Source organism: Schistocerca americana, chromosome 11 (assembly GCF_021461395.2).
Source record: "Schistocerca americana isolate TAMUIC-IGC-003095 chromosome 11, iqSchAmer2.1, whole genome shotgun sequence".
NCBI lineage: Eukaryota > Metazoa > Arthropoda > Insecta > Orthoptera > Acrididae > Schistocerca > Schistocerca americana.
In genome coordinates, this window is record NC_060129.1 from 117,979,784 (window position 1) to 117,997,475 (window position 17,692).

The 17,692-nt window shown below is 40.0% G+C and overlaps 1 long non-coding RNA gene across 2 annotated transcripts in view; it reads left to right on the plus strand.

The window, feature by feature from the left end:
- The window catches only part of LOC124553924, a 62,488-nt gene that overhangs the window by 42,415 nt on the left and 2,381 nt on the right, over positions 1-17,692 (plus strand). Inside the window, exon 3 of one of the 2 annotated variants that reach the window (XR_006968168.1) lies at positions 10,051-10,240. The exons of the other annotated variant lie outside the window; for it this stretch is intronic. This is a non-coding gene — a long non-coding RNA (uncharacterized LOC124553924). The remainder of the gene's footprint in view (positions 1-10,050; positions 10,241-17,692) is intronic. 2 annotated transcript variants of the gene reach the window in all.

Here is a 17,692-nt window from a genome sequence, read left to right on the forward strand (position 1 = left end):
CATTAGGGTGTGGATGCTATACAATCTCGAATGGACCCATGTATATAGCAAAGAATTTCTTTATTTCAGAAGTTAGAATTTTTGATTTCTCATGTGATTTTACTAAAACATAATCTCCTTCTTTAAACTTGGTTGCTTTGCTCTTGCCATCATGTTATCTTTTTCTAATTTCGCCCTGTTTCATCATGGTTTCTTTGACTATGGCTTTACATTCATACATAGTCATCATCGTACATGGTGGAAATTCTATGAGTTCAGTGATAACGTTGTCTGGTTTTAGATGAAACATAATTTCATAAGGCGAAAATCCTGTGGAAGTGTGTTGCAAGCTGTTCACAACATCTTCAAAGTCTCGTACTTGGTCGTACTATGTAGGATGTTTATGACTGCAATATGTACGACATAAACAACCAATCTCGCGCATATACCTCTCAGCTGGGTTTGACAACGGATTATATACAGATATTTGAACATGTTTGATTCCAGATTTATCAACAAAGGCTTTCCAAACTTTTGACAAAAACTGAGAACCGTTATCCGACAAGATTGCTTTTGGTTTCCCAACGTTTAAGAAATAAGTCTTTTTCAACTTTTGCAACTATCTCCTTACCTGTGGCTTTTCTGACGTGATACAACTTGATTAGTTTAGAAAATACATCCACCATGACAAAGATGTAGCAGTGGCCACTCCAACTCCTTGGAAGAGGCCCATAGAAATCAACAGCAACTAAGTCTAGAGGTTGTGCAGGAATAATGTTTTGCATTTCACCTTGACATTTTCTGTTACTTACTTTGACTCGTTGGCACTTATCACAAGTTCACAATTCTTTTCTAACTTTCTTGGCCATATTGTAGAAGTATATGTTTTCTTGTAATTTCTGCACACACTTCTGTATGCCACAATGACCATAGCTCTCATGAGTATACCTAATTAACCCCTCAGCTTCCTCCTCAGGCCAGCATAGTTTCCAATTGTCCGAGTCTTCATCAGTTCTCCTAAACAGAGTACCTTTAAACACCTTATAGTACTTGTCTAAGTTTTCATAGTTCCTTTTCCCTAAACTGCTCTTTACTAATTTCCAATTTGCATCACAGTTCTGGCTCCTCCTGATTTTATCACACAATGATCTAAAACCTTTTTCATCTGTGACCCCTTTAATATACCTCACTTTAAACTGTTTTTCTTCATTCTGATCAAAAATTTCTGTTTCCCCTCCTCCTGGTATCCTGGTAGCCTTGATAGAGCATCTGCAACTATGTTGCAGTGCCTTTAATATACTTAATTTCAAAGTTGTATTGTTGTAAATACAATACCCATCTTGTAAGCCTATCATGATAGAGCTTGCATTCCTGTATATAGCTTAAGGCTTTGTGATCAGAGTACACTATTACCTTATGTTCAAGTAAATAAGCCCTGAATTTTGAAAATGACCACTGTATGGTTAATAACTCTTTTTCCGTGACTGTATAGTTCTTTTCATGCTTCAGTAACATTCTGCTTGCAAATGCAATTGTAGCATGAACTGTCTCCCCATTGACTTCTTTTACTTGAAATAATTCAGCACCTAGCCCATAATCACTGTTGTCAGCATGTAAACAGAAAGGTAACTTGAAATCAGGTCTGCGTAACAGGTTATGGCTATTCAGTTCCTTTTTTATTCTGTCGAAAGCCTCTTGACAATCTTTACGCCATATCCAAACAGTGTCCTTCTTTAACAAGTTACTTAGACAGGGTGTGTTTAAGCTTTGTTTACTTATAAATGTTTTGTAGAAGCCACATAGCCCATAAAATGATTTCAATTGTTTTCTGTTACGGGGTATACGAAACTCTGCAATAGCTTTAATTTTGTCTGGATCAGCCAAAATTCCTTTTGCTGTTATGACATGTCCCAAAAATTTAACTCGGGTACTGTAAATTTGCACTTTTCTAGTTTTAGTGTCATTCCCCCTCTTCTAAGTTTCTCATATGCCTGTCTTAAAATCCCAACATGCTCGTTCCAATATTGTCCAGTTACTAAAATGTCATCTACATAAATCACTAATTTGGATACAAGTTCCTGCCCAAGCACATGGTCTAAAGCTCTAATGAATTCTGCTACCAATGAGTTCAAGCCAAAAGGGACTACACAATACTGATAGCAATGGCCATTGTAAAGAAAAGCAGTGTATTTCCTAGATTTGGGTGCCAGGGGTACTTGGTGAAAGCCTGAGGTTAAGTCTAGACTTGACATTAATTTTATGTCCTTGAACTTGTGCAACAGCTCATCAGTGTTTTCAGGGGGGTCTTTTTCCCTGTATAAGATCTTGTTTAAAGGCCTGGAGTCAAGAACTATTCTCACTCCCCATCCCTCTTTGACACAACTACCAGTGGGTTATTATAAGCACTGATACTCCTTTCAATAATGCCACACACTTCCATCTTATGTAATTCTTTCTCAACTGTTGTACATTTTGCTATGGGCACACCATATGGTTTTATGAAAAATGGGTCATGTGGTCTTACTAGCAAAGTACATTCATAACCCCTAACTTTCCCTGGAAGGTTGCTAAAGACATCACTGTATTCCCATAACAAAGACTCTAGTTCCTGTTTTTGCTCATCGTTTAGATTGCTAGCTTCTGAAATCTTAGTGTTTACCAGTGTGTTGAAATCTACTTCACTTAAATCTAGCTTTGTTATGTGTTTGTCAACATATCTTTTCTCCTTTACAAGATTTGTAGTGTTAAATTTATCATTACACAAAACTGTATTTGATCTGACAAACTTGGTGGAGATACACCCCCTATTTGGTGTTGTTATGATAAGTTTTTGTCATCCCCAGTCAAATCTTGCATCTACACTCCGAATCCATGACATCCCGAGAATACAGTCCTCACTGAGGCCTGGTATAATTAGGCATCCATATGTAAATGTGACTCCCTCAATTGTAAAAGATAACAAAGTTTGACTTTTCACAGTTTTACTATGTTTTCCTGTAGCCCCTCTTATTTTCACCCCAGTGACTGGCATTTCAATGTAATCTTTCTCGCACTTGAGCTTTTTGCTTAGTATTTCAGATATTCCTTACACCTGACTCACTGTGTCTATATGGCACTTGCCTTCCCAGGTACCAACTTTTGCTCTAATGAATGGACTACCTTTGTCATCACTTTTTTCAGGCTGAAGAGATTCATACAATAAATCATTTTGAATTTCACTAAAACAATGACTTCCTGACTTACAAGTACCTATATTACTGTCACCTTTATTATCTATGGTCATTACATTAACACACACATCATTAGCATTGTCACTTGCATTGATAATTTCATTAATCCAAATATTTTCACCCATATAACATTGTTCATCACTAAGATATTTATCCTTCAGTTGTTCAACAATAATATATTTAGTATTTTTCCACCAGTCAGGATATAAAATTTGAGACATATTAAGAATCACTTTTCTAAAATTGCTATCATCTCTAATTGCATCACTCTTTAGCCACATATTATAAAGAAATAATTCACCTTTGTTCATTGCAAATGGTAGCCCACTTGCACAGTCAGTTCTACTGTTCAGGGTATCTTTATCATCTGCCCAGGTTCCTTCATAGTATGTTGGATTACAGAGCCTATTGGTTGTGACACTGGCATTAACACCACTTAAACTGTTAATAACATCCTTGGGTACATCTACAACATGCATATCAGTTTCTCCAACAACACCTAATGCCTCCATTTCCTCTTTCAAGCAAACAAAATATTTTCCACCATCCTCATGTATAATTAAATCTTCATTTTCCCAAATACTACAGTCATCAACCTCTCTCCCCCGAAAACTTAAAACGTTGCTTTCACACCCAAGTGTATTTAATTCTTGGCTCGTTAAATCAGTGTCAACAATTTGCTCACCTGGTTCCCTCGTCAGTGCATCAATTCCTAAATCATTTAAATTGTTAACCTGCTGGTCCTCTGACAGACTACAAGCTTCTGCCCATTCATAAAATTCAACTAAGTCAATTATTTTCTCTGGCTCTTTATTACAACCAATGTGTTCATTCTTAACAAGTACTGTGTTTAGAGGGTAGTACACATTCATAAAATAACTACTCATTACTTGAGACGTATCTCTTGGTGCAACATAGTCACTGTTATTCATCCATCTATTATCTATGCTTTTCGCCCCTACCTTGTGGACCGACAATGGAGCGCATGCTAGTTTTTTACTTCATGACTTCCCATAGCATTTTGACTCCTGGTGTCACTACGTTCATGCCAATTCCTGTTTTCAGACTCCCTGTTATTACTTCTGTTCCAATTGTTCCCAGATTGTCCTCTTGAATGGAAATTATAGTTTTCCCTTGAATGGAAATTATTATTAATATTGTGACTTTCTTGTTCCCTATGATGAAAACTATGGTTGTTGGGCCTAATGTTTTCGCTCCTGTTAAAATTAGTGTTTCCCCAACTATGATCCCCACCTCTTTGTGTGTGATTGAAATAGTTTTTTGGTTTCCCCACTTTGTCTATAATCCTGTCAAGTTTGTCCATGTAGTTAAGAAATTGTTCAATGTTGTCATCTGGTACATACATTAGGGCCCATTGCACATCTGTTGGAAACCTTCTCTTTAAAGCATCTATCTGTGTGAGCTCATCAGAGGGTTTACTCAAATGTATAAGCTTCTTCAATTGATTTTTACAAAACTGTTTCATAGTCTCCTGTGTTTCTCTATAAATTGGTCCATTCAGGAACTCGCTCTTTATCCTGGCTTGTTCAGTTTCAGACCAGAACTGTTTTAAGAACTCAATTTCAAATTCTGCATAAGACATGTCCATAGAAATTTTTTTTAACTTCACTCATATTGGACAAAAAATTGTGTCTACAACTCTGCAGAAAGTCAACAGGATGCAAACTACACTCATTAGAAAAGTTTTTAATTGGAATATTGGATAATAAGGTACATGTGTTCATAGAAAAATTTTTGTTAGGTACATCATTGCTAAATATTTCAAACTTCTGGTTTAACTTTGATACTGTATCAGAGGTCCCATTGCACATCTCGTGCAATCTCGTGGAGTTTTGCTGTGTTACTGACTGATTCCACATTATCATTCACAACATTTAGTTTCGAATCTACTCTACTTTCAAGATCTACTGCCATAGCTTTTACATTTACACAAACTGTATCTATTTGACTATTAATATTAAGAAAACACTTTGCATTTTTCTCTCTGTCTGTGACCAGCTCATTTTTTACAGACTGAATTTTGTTACTCAGACTAGATTTTACTTCTCCCACTTTAGATTCCACCACCAAAATCTTTATTTCTGCCCTGCTAAGTTTCTTGTCTATCTTTGATATATTGTTGCGAAGTTTATTACCCCAAAGTAAGACATTATCAATTTTTTTGTTCATAGCTCCCTCTAGACGCGACACTTTCTTATTTATAACCCGAAAATTGTCTGCGACCGTCTGATTCATGTTTTGCAATTGTTCTTCATTAGCTTGTAAGCGGGCTGCAACTGTTTGATTTGAAGCTAACGATTGTTCCATCATTTGTAACAGTGATTTAATGTCCAACGTCTCATGTTCTGATGAATTAAGACTTTGATCCGCTTCTTTGACTGACTGATCTTCCGTTTTTATCAGCATGTCTACGTCCCCAAAGACTAACAAATTTTCACAATCCTGCTCGGATTCAGCACCACTTTCCTTTTTCACAATAGTCATTTTCGTGAAATTTCACACACAAAATAATAAAAGGAACAAACAGCACTACACAAATGTACTTATCTTTTCAGTCTGGGTCCTCACTCGTGTGGTCAGTCCACTTTACTGTTTTGTTTCATCCTCCTTGACTTCCATGTATAGCACTTCTTCGTACTACGTGGCCATTAGACTTCTGAAAAACAGTTTTTGTCAATCCAGTACATATAAATGTCTTAATCCCGGCAAAGAGCCCCCAGTTGTCATGCACCCGCTCTCCTGTGCAGGAAAAGTTATCTCCATAAGGACACCGTTACGGTGTGGCTAATGGCTGTATAGTGCTTTAGTAGAGCTGGCCATGATGTCTCCTTTGTTGATGCTGCCGAGTCTGTGTTGTCCATGTGGCTTCTCTTTGTCTTGGCAATAATTCCTTTGCTGCTCTGGGTCCAAGAAAAGGTGCGGGTTTTTTAATTATCACTGGACTATTGAAAAATAATGCAGTATTCCACAGTTTCTTTGTATCAAAAACACACATTTATTGCCAAAACTAGATACAGAAGTACACTCAACCGTGGCCAACATTCAAGCGGCTGAAAACCTGTTGTAGACCAAAGATCATGGTCTTAAGCTACAAAGAACATACAATTCCAATATCGATTATTGATCGCAACACCTAATTTAGTATTATCTTAAACAAAAGCTTTTTTAACATGACTTTAGTGTATAATATAACAAAATGTCTATTTGTCAGTTCCATTACAGGTTCTTGTAACAGGGCCACGTCCACTTCCTGCCTTCTCTGGCAGTGACTCAGGGCAGAAGAGGCCCCTTTTACTGTGCTGCAGATTAATCTGCAGCACCTCCAGTCTCCATCATGCTTCCATCTTTGAGGTCTTTGAGAGGCCTGACAGTGACCTGCGAGAACACTAAAAACAATTTCAGGTCCTGCTCCCACATCACCTTCAGGGACTTCTCTCCGACCACCTTCACCAGGGTTCGCCCTTCCAGCGCAGCCTTCTGGTCGACCAGTCTTCTGTCGATACTTTTGGGTTTTGGGCCCCTATTTTCCCAAACTAAGTCTTAGAAGAGACTTTCTTAAGGATCTTTGGTTCCCATATTGGTATCTTTGCAGTCTTAAGAAGCTCCACTGCCATCTTAACCAGCACCTTTGCATCTTTCCATGGGGACATCATGAGCACCTTGTCCTTAAGCCATTCCACCGTGTGTACCCCTTCACAGACAAAAATGAGGGCACCATGATCTAGATAGACCCTCCTGAAGTTGGGTCTTGGGCCAGCACAACCACCCCCCCCCCCCCACCCCCCGTCCCCCCTGCCCCTGCCCCCGCCCCCGGCCCGACCCAGCCTTTTCAAAGAGGGCCATCTGTACCAATTCCTCCTGCTGTGAAGTGATGGCCACCAGTGGATATCCTTCCTGGATAACTGCCACCCTAAAAAGCGAGAGTGCAGTACTATAGGTCTGTTTCCCTATTTCTTGCCTCGGTTTTTTCTGGACTCTCTTATCCAGGAAGGAGGGAGTCTTTGATTCCTCCTTATGCACTGGCTACCTGTCTTTGACGTAGTGGGGGTCTTATTTCACCTTTAACCTGAGACAGTTTTTTCCTGGGTGTCTTAGGTTCAAGTCTCTTTAATTCCCTCCACTTGTCTTTAGGAAGCTATTCTCTTCCTTCTTTTTTCCTCTGTTCCCTGAGTAGTTTCCTCCTCTGAGCTCCAGACAAGCCTTTGATCTGGTCTAGCTTCTCTGTTACAGTTCCTATTTCTGGCTCAGGTCTAGACCATGATTCAATAATGGGAATGCCTTCCATCGGCACTGACCCCGATGTTTGGATATCTGAGGTCTCAGTTTGCCACTCAGTTTGTTTTTCTATATTTTCTTTAATTGTGCCCATATTGGTCCCACGAGATTTGGGGATCTACGAGGTCCACACCACATATACCCCCCCATGGTGTAAGGCTACTTACTCAGGGACGTCGCCCGGTATCCCTGAGGCTACTTTTGCGACACACCTTCCCATGTGCCATGCACCCCTCGGCACCGATCGCATTACACCTTGTGTTGGGTGAGGGAGTTGAGTAGGACTAGAAGTGGATAGGGAAGATGGGATGTTGTGGGACACTCTTAGTCTGATCCATCGGCTGAGGCCTTACCAGCAGTAGGTCCTCAACCTTCGGCATAGCCCTCAGCTTCATGCAGATAGTTAAGCCTCTCCATCCGCACGGACAGTGCTTCGTCAAGGTGGTGTCCCCCGGACAGGACGCTAATACATGCATCATTCGTCTTTTCAACAGTATGAGTATTAAACTGGTGCGATCCTCCTGGGTTTTCCTTTGTAAAGGAACATTTGAAAACAGAGTTAATAATTTTAGTTTTTGCTTTGTTACCCTCAGTTTTGTTTCTGTCTCAGTTGCTAGTTTCTGTACCCTAAGTATGGTGACACTAACATTCTTTACGTACGACCAGAATTTCTTTGGGTTTTCTGAAAGAACGTTTTACAACATTCTGCTGTAGTAGTTACTTAAGGCTTCACACATTGCTCTCTTGAAGGCCAAACGTGTTTAATTTGGCACCTGTCTATCTATGATCATTTGCTTTGTTTTACACCTATTATGCAGCGATCTCTGTTTCTTTAGAAGTTTCTCTGCTGTACCTGTATACCATGGGTTCCTCTCATTAGGAATAGTTCTACTGGGTACATATTTATCCATTACTTGGTCAACTATCCTTTTATAATTGAATATCCTCATTTATTCAGTTGAGAAGTTATTGTAATTATTATCTGTAGAAATGTGTTTCCTAATCGACCACATGGTGATCTTAGTGTTATAATTACCTCCACATTTTCCTGGCTGAAGTTCGTACATATTTTTCTTGAGCACTCTGAATTTAGTTTTGATAGTGATATAGTTATTTTATATAACAATGTTTCAAATTTCTCTAAGAATACCAAGCTTGTGTGGTACCCAGGGATGTGATGCATACTGACCATTAATATATTATATGTTTGCAACTTCCGTGCAACTACTTTCAAATGTAATTCCTCCACTTATATGGCTAAAACTCTCTCTGATTTCATAGTCTACCAAGGACTGAACTAGTACGCAAGAGCTTCCACACCCATGAACTGGTAGCCAGTTCATAGCCTGTAAGTTTATTGAGGAAGTGGATATTTTTAATTTTAAGTCGCTGTTCATTTAGACATATTACCTTTACTGATAGTTTCATAGTTTCTAAATGAACTTCCATATCATAAAGCTTGTTAGTCATTCCTTACAACCTACCTTCAATCATCAAATACATAATAAAATTATGACTCCATACACTGTCAGGTAAAGCATATTTAAAACTACAAGAAGTTCCATTTATCTAATGATCGCACACACATGGCTGACTTTGCCGGCCACTGGAGCCACGCAGGCCTGTCGAATGCGTCCTGTCTCTCCCTGTTAGTGCCACAGTAAGTGCCTTTCCAGCCAGTGCCATTTGATCAGTAAAACAAATGTCATGAGTCTAACAGTGAAGTCTGGAAATGCAGCAATGGCTATGCTGAATTACTCCAGTGCACAATGAGTGATCATTTATAATTTGTATGTGCGTCCAGAGCCCACTCATATTGTCCAGAAGTTTTTAAATGCTTAAATTCCAAGTTATGATGCAACTCACAAGTTAGTGAAAACATTTCGGAAATGGGAAGTGCTCATGACAAGAAGTGCAGAATCTCATCTTGATGACATTGCATATCACTTGGACAATATCCTTAAAACGTCTTTTGGACATCTTTCACATTGAACACAAATTTCATGCACCTCTGTACAAAGAACTGCTAAGTTATATGGGCTAAAGTCATATAAAGAAACAGTAGTGGAAGAATTTAAACATGGTGATGAGGCTGTCCATGTTAATATTTGCAAGTGGGTTTTGAAACATGTGCCTGACTGTGAAGTGGGTTGATACCTCATTCTGTTTTCAGATGAGGTACGATTCAATTTATGCGAGTGTGTTAATTCTCAAAACTGTCAATGTTGGAACACTGTCAGAGCTATTCTGCTTCACGAGGAACCCATTCATAGCCAGAAAATAGTGTGGTGTATAGTAAGAGGTGACAGAATAATGGGCCCAATAATTTTAATGACACAGTTAACAGTGAAAGGAATGTGCAAGACTTTTGTAACCAATTTTAATGAATAGAGTTATAGAGAATGAAGCATTGTATTTTTTCAAGAAGGTCCAGTAGAGGCTCATCTGGCAAATTTTTCTTTGCATACAATTCACAAAGTATTTAAACAACAATATCTGGCACAGTTGAAGTCCCAATTTAACCCTATGACATTTTTATTTGTAGGGAGCACTAAAGGCCAAAGTAGCACAACAAATCCACACACATTACAGGAACTCAAGGATAATATCCATGAGTCAGTTCATTCACTTTCTCAAAGAGAAGTACATTGTGTGACAAATAATTTCTTCAGTAGATGTGAGGAATGCGTGGAAAAAAATGGCAAGTAGTTCCAGCATCTCAATGCATGACGTAGGTGAGTACAAAATTTATTTACATATACACTGGCGAGAAAAAAATCACAACACCAAAAATAATTAATGTAGAGTAATTAAAAATTGTAGGAATAGATTTGGCTAGATAATGTTTTAAGTAGGTAATGTTGTAAGGTTACAGGTTACGTAAGTGTGAGATACAATCGCAAATATGAAATGCTGGTGAATTAATAAGTGGTGTAACCACCAGAACTTTGATTGCAAGCATGCAAACGTGTATGCACTGTGTTTTACTGGTGGTGGATGTCAAGTTGTGGGACGGAGTTCTATGCCTGACACACCTGGTCGATACAGGGATGTGTGGATGAGGCTCAAGTTGTCATCCAGTGATGTCCCACTTGTGCTCAATTGGAGGCTGACTCAGGTAACACATAGACACTGTGTAGAGCACGTTCGGTTACAACAGCGATATGTGGGTGAGCATTATGCTGTTGGGAAAAACCCTGGAATTCTGTTCACGAATGGCAGCATAACAGGTCGAATCACAAAACTTATCCATTATAATTATCCGAGCTGTTATGCCGTGGTCGGTTGATGAATTCTGTGTCGATTCCCAACGTTTCGTCTCCGACTGCGGGAGACATCTTCAAGGGGGTCCGTAGCTGGATGGAAGGTCCAACACACACACTGGCTCGCCACTGACTGCCGCTAAATTCCGTGTCCGCGCCGCGGCGTGACATCACGTGTTTTGAAAACGTCAGAGCAATTGGCCGCTGTCCGTCGTCGTCGATCGCCGTTGCCATCACCCAGTAGTGGACGAGTGGTACACATCTTCTTTAACACCGGCATCCATATATCGTTTAATTTGACGCCCTCCTCCTTTCGGTTGAAATTATTTGGGTGTTTAGCGATTTCGATTGCCTCCCTGTACCGCCTTTCGTAGTATCCGCTTGTGGCCGCTAGTACTTGCGTCTCCTCGAAACGAATATGGTGGTTCCCTGGCTGGAAAGCATGCTCCGCAACAGCTGATCGTTCCGTTTCTCCTCTTCTACAATTTCCCTTGTGCTCTTCCAAACGTTTAGAAACAGTTCTTTTAGTTGTACCCACATAAACATCACCACAGCTGCATGGGATCCTATACACTCCAGATTTTTCCAATGGTTTGCGAGTGTCCTTGGCAGGCCTAAGGTATTCCTGTATCTTCCTGGTGGGCTTGTAAATTATGGTAATATTCCACTTCGTCAAGATCCTCCCTATTCTTTCCGTTACATTTTTAACAAATGGCAGGAAAACCTTAGATTTTGCAGTAGCCTGTACGTCAGTATGATTTCTGCGTGGCTGCCTCAACGCACGTTTTATTTCGGCGGACGAATATCCGTTCTTCGTTAGTGCATTGTGGAGATGTTCCATCTCAGCGTCGAGCAACTCAGGTTCACAAATATTTCTAGCTCTGTCCGCTAACGTCTTGATAACACCCCGCTTCTGTTGTGGGTGGTGGTTCGAATCCCGGTGCAAATAACGGTCCGTGTGCGTGTGTTTCCGGTACACTGAGTGGCCCAAACTACCATTTTCGTTTCTAAACACAAGCACATCGAGGAAATGTAGTTTGTCGTCTACCTCCTACTCCATAGTAAACTGAATTCATGAGTTTATACTGTTCCGATGTTCGTGGAACCGGCTTAGTTCCTCCCTACCATGTCTCCACAACACAAACGTGTCATCCACATATCGGAACCATATATTTGGTTTCTTGCTGGCAGTACCTAAGGCCTGTTCTTCGAATTTCTCCATAAAGAAGTTTGCAATTACGGGACATAGGGGGCTCCCCATAGCTACGCCATCCGTTTGCTCATAAAACTGTTCATTCCACTTGAAGTATGCGGTCGTCAAACAACACTTAAACAGCTCTAAAATATCGGCAGGAAAAATTCGATCCAGCTGTTCCAATACATCATTAAGTGGAACCATGGTAAACAGCGATACCACATCGAAGCTGACCAATATGTCCTCCGGCTGGACCACTAAGCCATTCAATCTGCTGATGAAATGTGTCGAATTCTGTATATACGAGTCCGATCGACCCACATGTGGTTTTAACAGCGTAGTCAAAAACGTTGGGAATCACCTCAGAATTCATCAACCGACCACGGCATAACAGCCCGAATAATTATAATGGATATGATATTTCCGGGCTTGAAAGTTTACATTTTAGAATCACAAAACTGACATACAGATTTGCAGTTAGGGTGCATGGGATAAACAGGACAGTGCTCCTGCTGTCATAGAAAATCACACCCCAGACCGTAACTCCAAGTGTAGGTCCAGTGTGTCTAATACACAGACAGGCTGGTTGCAGGCCCTCGACTGCCCTCCTCCTAACCGACACACAGCTGTCACGGCACCGAGGCAGAGTCAGCTTTCATCAGAAGACACAACATACCTCAACCCTCCCTTCTCACTTTACACCACTGCAGTCATAAATGGTGTCAGTTTGGGATCAGTGGAAACCGTGCTACAGGACGTGTGGCTCGGAGATGTCCTCAAAGTAACTGATTTGTAACAATTCACTGTGTCACTGTGGTGCCAACTGCTGCTCACATTGCTATTGCAAATGCAATACAATGCTCTAGAGCTGTACGCCGAACGTGACGGTCTCCCCTCTCGGTAGTGCTGTGTGTCCACCAGGAGCCCGTCGTCTTGCGACTGTACGTTCTCGTGGCCACTGCTGCCAGCAATAATGTACAGTGGCTGCATTCCTGTCAAGTCTTTCTGCAACAATGTAGAATACCATCTAGCTCCCCATAACCCTATTAAATGACCTTGTTCAGACACAGTGAGGTGTCGATGGTGGCATCTTTGTCACCTTAGAGGCATTCTTGACTAACATCATTTCACCATGTTCAATCTCAAAGGTAATTAATGCTCAGGACCATTATAGCGTGTACAGGGTGTTTCAAAAATGACCGGTATATTTGAAACGGCAATAAAAACTAAACGAGCAGCGATAGAAATACACCGTTTGTTGCAATATGCTTGGGACAACAGTACATTTTCAGGTGGACAAACTTTTGAAATTACAGTAGTTACAATTTTCAACAACAGATGGCACTGCAAGTGATGTGAAAGATATAGAAGACAATGCAGTCTGTGGGTGCGCCATTCTGTACGTCGTCTTTCTGCTGTAAGCGTGTGCTGTTCACAATGTGCAAGTGTGCTGTGGACAACATGGTTTATTCCTTAGAACAGAGGATTTTTCTGGTGTTGTAATTCCACTGCCTAGAACACAGTGTTGTTGCAACAAGACGAAGTTTTCAACGGAGGTTTAATGTAACCAAAGGACCGAAATGCGATACAATAAAGGATCTGTTTGAAAAATTTCAACGGACGGATGAACGTGCTGGAAAGGTAGGGCGACCGCGTACGGCAACCACAGAGGGCAACGCGCAGCTAGTGCAGCAGGTGATCCGACAGCGGCCTTGGGTTTTCGTTCGCCGTGTTGCAGCTGCGGTCCAAATGACGCCAACGTCCATGTATCGTCTCATGCGCCAGAGTTTACACCTCTATCCCTACAAAATTCAAACGCGGCAACCCCTCGGCGCCGCTACCATTGCTGCACGAGAGACATTCGCTAACGATATAGTGCACAGGATTGATGACGGCGATATGCATGTGGGCAGCATTTGGTTTACTGACGAAGCTTATTTTTACCTGGACGGCTTCGTCAATAAACAGAACTGGCGCATATGGGGAACCGAAAAGCCCCATGTTGCAGTCCCATCGTCCCTGCATCCTCAAAAAGTACTGGTCTGTGCCGCCATTTCTTCCAAAGGAATCATTGGCCCATTTTTCAGATCCGAAACGATTACTGCATCACGCTGTCTGGACATTCTTTGTGAATTTGTGGCGGTACAAACTGCCTTAGACGACACTGCGAACACCTCGTGGTTTATGCAAGATGGTGCCCGGCCACATCGCACGGCCGACGTCTTTAATTTCCTGAATGAATATTTCGATGATCGTGTGATTGCTTTGGGCTATCCGAAACATACAGGAGGCGGCGTGGATTGGCCTCCCTATTCGCCAGACATGAACCCCTGTGACTTCTTTCTGTGGGGACACTTGAAAGACCAGGTGTACCGCCAGAATCCAGAAACAATTGAACAGCTGAAGCAGTACATCTCATCTGCATGTGAAGCCATTCCGCCAGACACGTTGTCAAAGGTTTCGGGTAATTTCATTCAGAGACTATGCCATATTATTGCTACGCATGGTGGATATGTGGAAAATATCATACTATAGTGTTTCCCAGACCGCAGCGCCACCTGTTGTTGAAAATTGTAACTACTGTAATTTCGAAAGTTTGTCTGCCTGAAAATGTACTGTTGTCCCAAGCATATTGCAACAAACGGTGTATTTCTATCGCTGCTCGTTTAGTTTTTATTGCCGTTTCAAATATACCGGTCATTTTTGAAACACCCTGTATTTAAAGCAAGCTGGTGCTACTGGCATCACTCCTATGTGACTGTCCCAAAATCTGAACAGACATCATCTTTCTGATGTAGCAACAAGCCCACCTACTTTCGTTTATGTTGCAAAACTCCTCCTTGCTGTTGCTCACCGTCTGCTGCACCATGTGTGCAATGGTCAGATAAATGGAAGATCCTGTAGTTTGGTTGCAAGGTAAAGGTGTGTCGAATACTTGCTCTGTGTGTTAATATTGGGCCAGATGAACTTTGGAAAATTAGCCCATTTCTCTAGTTTCTCTGCATTTGAGCATTTAAGGTAATGGCTTGTTTGTTTTTACAGCTGCTCTAGCACGCTATTTCATCAACAGCTTTGTTTATATCTGATGTGATTCTGTTCTTACTAGATCCAATCAGTTGTTGCCTGTGCATTGCAAAACTATCCCTTTCATAACTGTTGTCATCAAGAAGGTTTACAACAGAATTGACACATTCTTTTTCTACAGTGCTATTCACATTTCTGAATTTTACCCCATGCTTAACAACACCTGATGTCTCTTTAGCAGACGTTGATACAAAGTTTGAAACATTGCATGATTGTCTCTGAATATTTTGACTTGAATATTTTGACCTGATGTATTCATTTTTGGGTGACTGCAGAATTGTTCTTTGCAGATTGTGTATTTGTTTTTGAAGGCTCACTTTTACAGGAGTCTTTTAACACATTGGTGCTATCTTCTACATTCCCAAGTACAAACTTTTTATTGGATTCATTTCGGATATGTGTAAAGTATCGTTCCTCAGCTACTATTGTTAGGCAATTTCTTTCTAAATTGTACTTTTTATTTTTTTCAATGTAGAGTATTTCTCTGTTACACATGAGCTAAATGTTTCAAAACTATTACTTTTGTCCACTTTTAAACTATTTTGCATTTCATTTGTGACACTTCATCATTTTTGCAGCACTCGAATTACTGAGGCCTTGTCTCTGATAATAATGGTGTTCTTTTTTTCATGTTTTTGTTACACAAGCAGCATACAATTACGAGTAGGCCACCGTTCCCAATATAATATTTGTTCTGCAACAGTTTTTGTGAAACCTATTGCCTATTACAACTATTGCCCTGGATACTTTTCCAAAATTTTTGTAATGCACATTACAATTCTTACATTTTACTTAACTTTTATCGGAGCAGTTTACACCTAGTCCAATCGTTGCCATCTTGTAAAATTCAACAATCAAACTTAAATATTAAATGGCATTAACAGCATCCCCCTTACACAGAGGCAATCTTACCTCCTTAACGGTAAGTTGAGAGTCGCACTAATAGGCTCTGCCTCAGGCATGAAAATAGCTTCAGAATGGAGGATCATAACATGTGGATTGTGGCAAGGATCATTACATGACCCACTCTTTTTTGTAATCTACATAAATGATCTTGCGTTGACTATAAGGGTCAGTTCAAAAACTGTAATATTTGCTGATGACACAAGCATACTAACTGAGAGTCCAAACTCAGTCCTGGCAGTCATATCTCAGATGAGAGCTTAATATGCATACAAGTGTTTCGCGGCTAACGGTTTAAGTCCTAACCTCACACAAACTCATATTATGGAATTTCCAGCTAACAGTAATTACTTTTTAACAACACGAGTAGACATTAATGGTCTTACACTGAAAATCCTTTGGGTCCTGATGGATAGTAAGTTAAAATGGTGCCAAAACATACATAAATTAATGAAGAAGCTCTGTTCGAATATGCTATGCCAGTAGATGCATCTCCTATTGTGTTGATCTTAAGACGAGAGCATTGGTTTGTTTTGCATGATTTCTGACCCTGCTGCCTTATGGGATTTCTTCTGTGGCAGTGCACCTAAAGTAAATAAAGTTCAGCAGAACCGACCAGTAAGAATATTGTGTAAAGCAGATAACTGTATATCTTAGACAGGTATTTTTAAGGAGCTTGAAATTCTTACACATTTACTTCTTAATATTTTTTGTTGTTGATAAAGAAAATCAGGTTCAACGGAGCTGTGATATTCACATTAAGAATACAAGACATGAAAATAATTCTCAACCAGACATTGCATTGTTGTCCAGGGTGGAGAATAGAGCTATGTATGCTGGTGATAAGATACTCAGCAGGCTCCCATCTAACATAAAGCCAAAATTTTGGGATCTCTACCAATTCAAAAAATAATTAAAAACACATCTCATTACTCACTCTTTCTACAAATTATCTGGGCTTTGATAATTAGGGGACCTAAATTTCTGTAGATAATAGTGTTTCTTATGAAACTCTATAACAAGTAACAATGCACTTTAAACAGGGCTCAGTATTTATAGATGTAAAAATATTTTCTTTGAAAGAGAGAACAGTAATTAAGTGAATACTACACTACTAATAGTGGATAAACAAGTCATGTAATATAACTAGGTATGTAAATGACATAAAGTGGAATAGCATTGAGCAGTGGAGTGATAGTTCTCAATATGTAACAGAGATGGAATGTCTATGCTTTGTTTGTCTCATATTAATGTACACTATCATTCATTCCACATCCCTGAGGGTTCTCATTGGTGGAGTCTAGGGGACATTAGAAATGAATGAATGAATGAATGAATGTGTAATGCTCTTTACCTTATGAATAACTATTTTTGTTTTTGTTTGTGTGAGTGTTGCAAGCTTGGGGAGTAAGCAACAGATTACAGGTGCAAAAGGCCTTAGGGTCAAACACCAGTATTTGCAATTCTTTTTACTTCTTTTTCTATTATTGCTTGCTTCATCTCTGCTACTGATTTAAAAAGTGAAAAATTCCAAGCTGCTCCCACTGTCAGACTACATTAAACTGAAATTACTGCCTGTGTACATTGTTAGAGAGCTTGCAATTTTTTTTAAAAAAATATAATAATAAAAAAAGCAAAGGGTATATTGTGTGGTGTAAGACCATTAATTAATTAATTTATTTATTGGTGCTGTGTATCTATCTGCAGAGTATAAAAATATATTGGTCCATTTCTTAAGTACT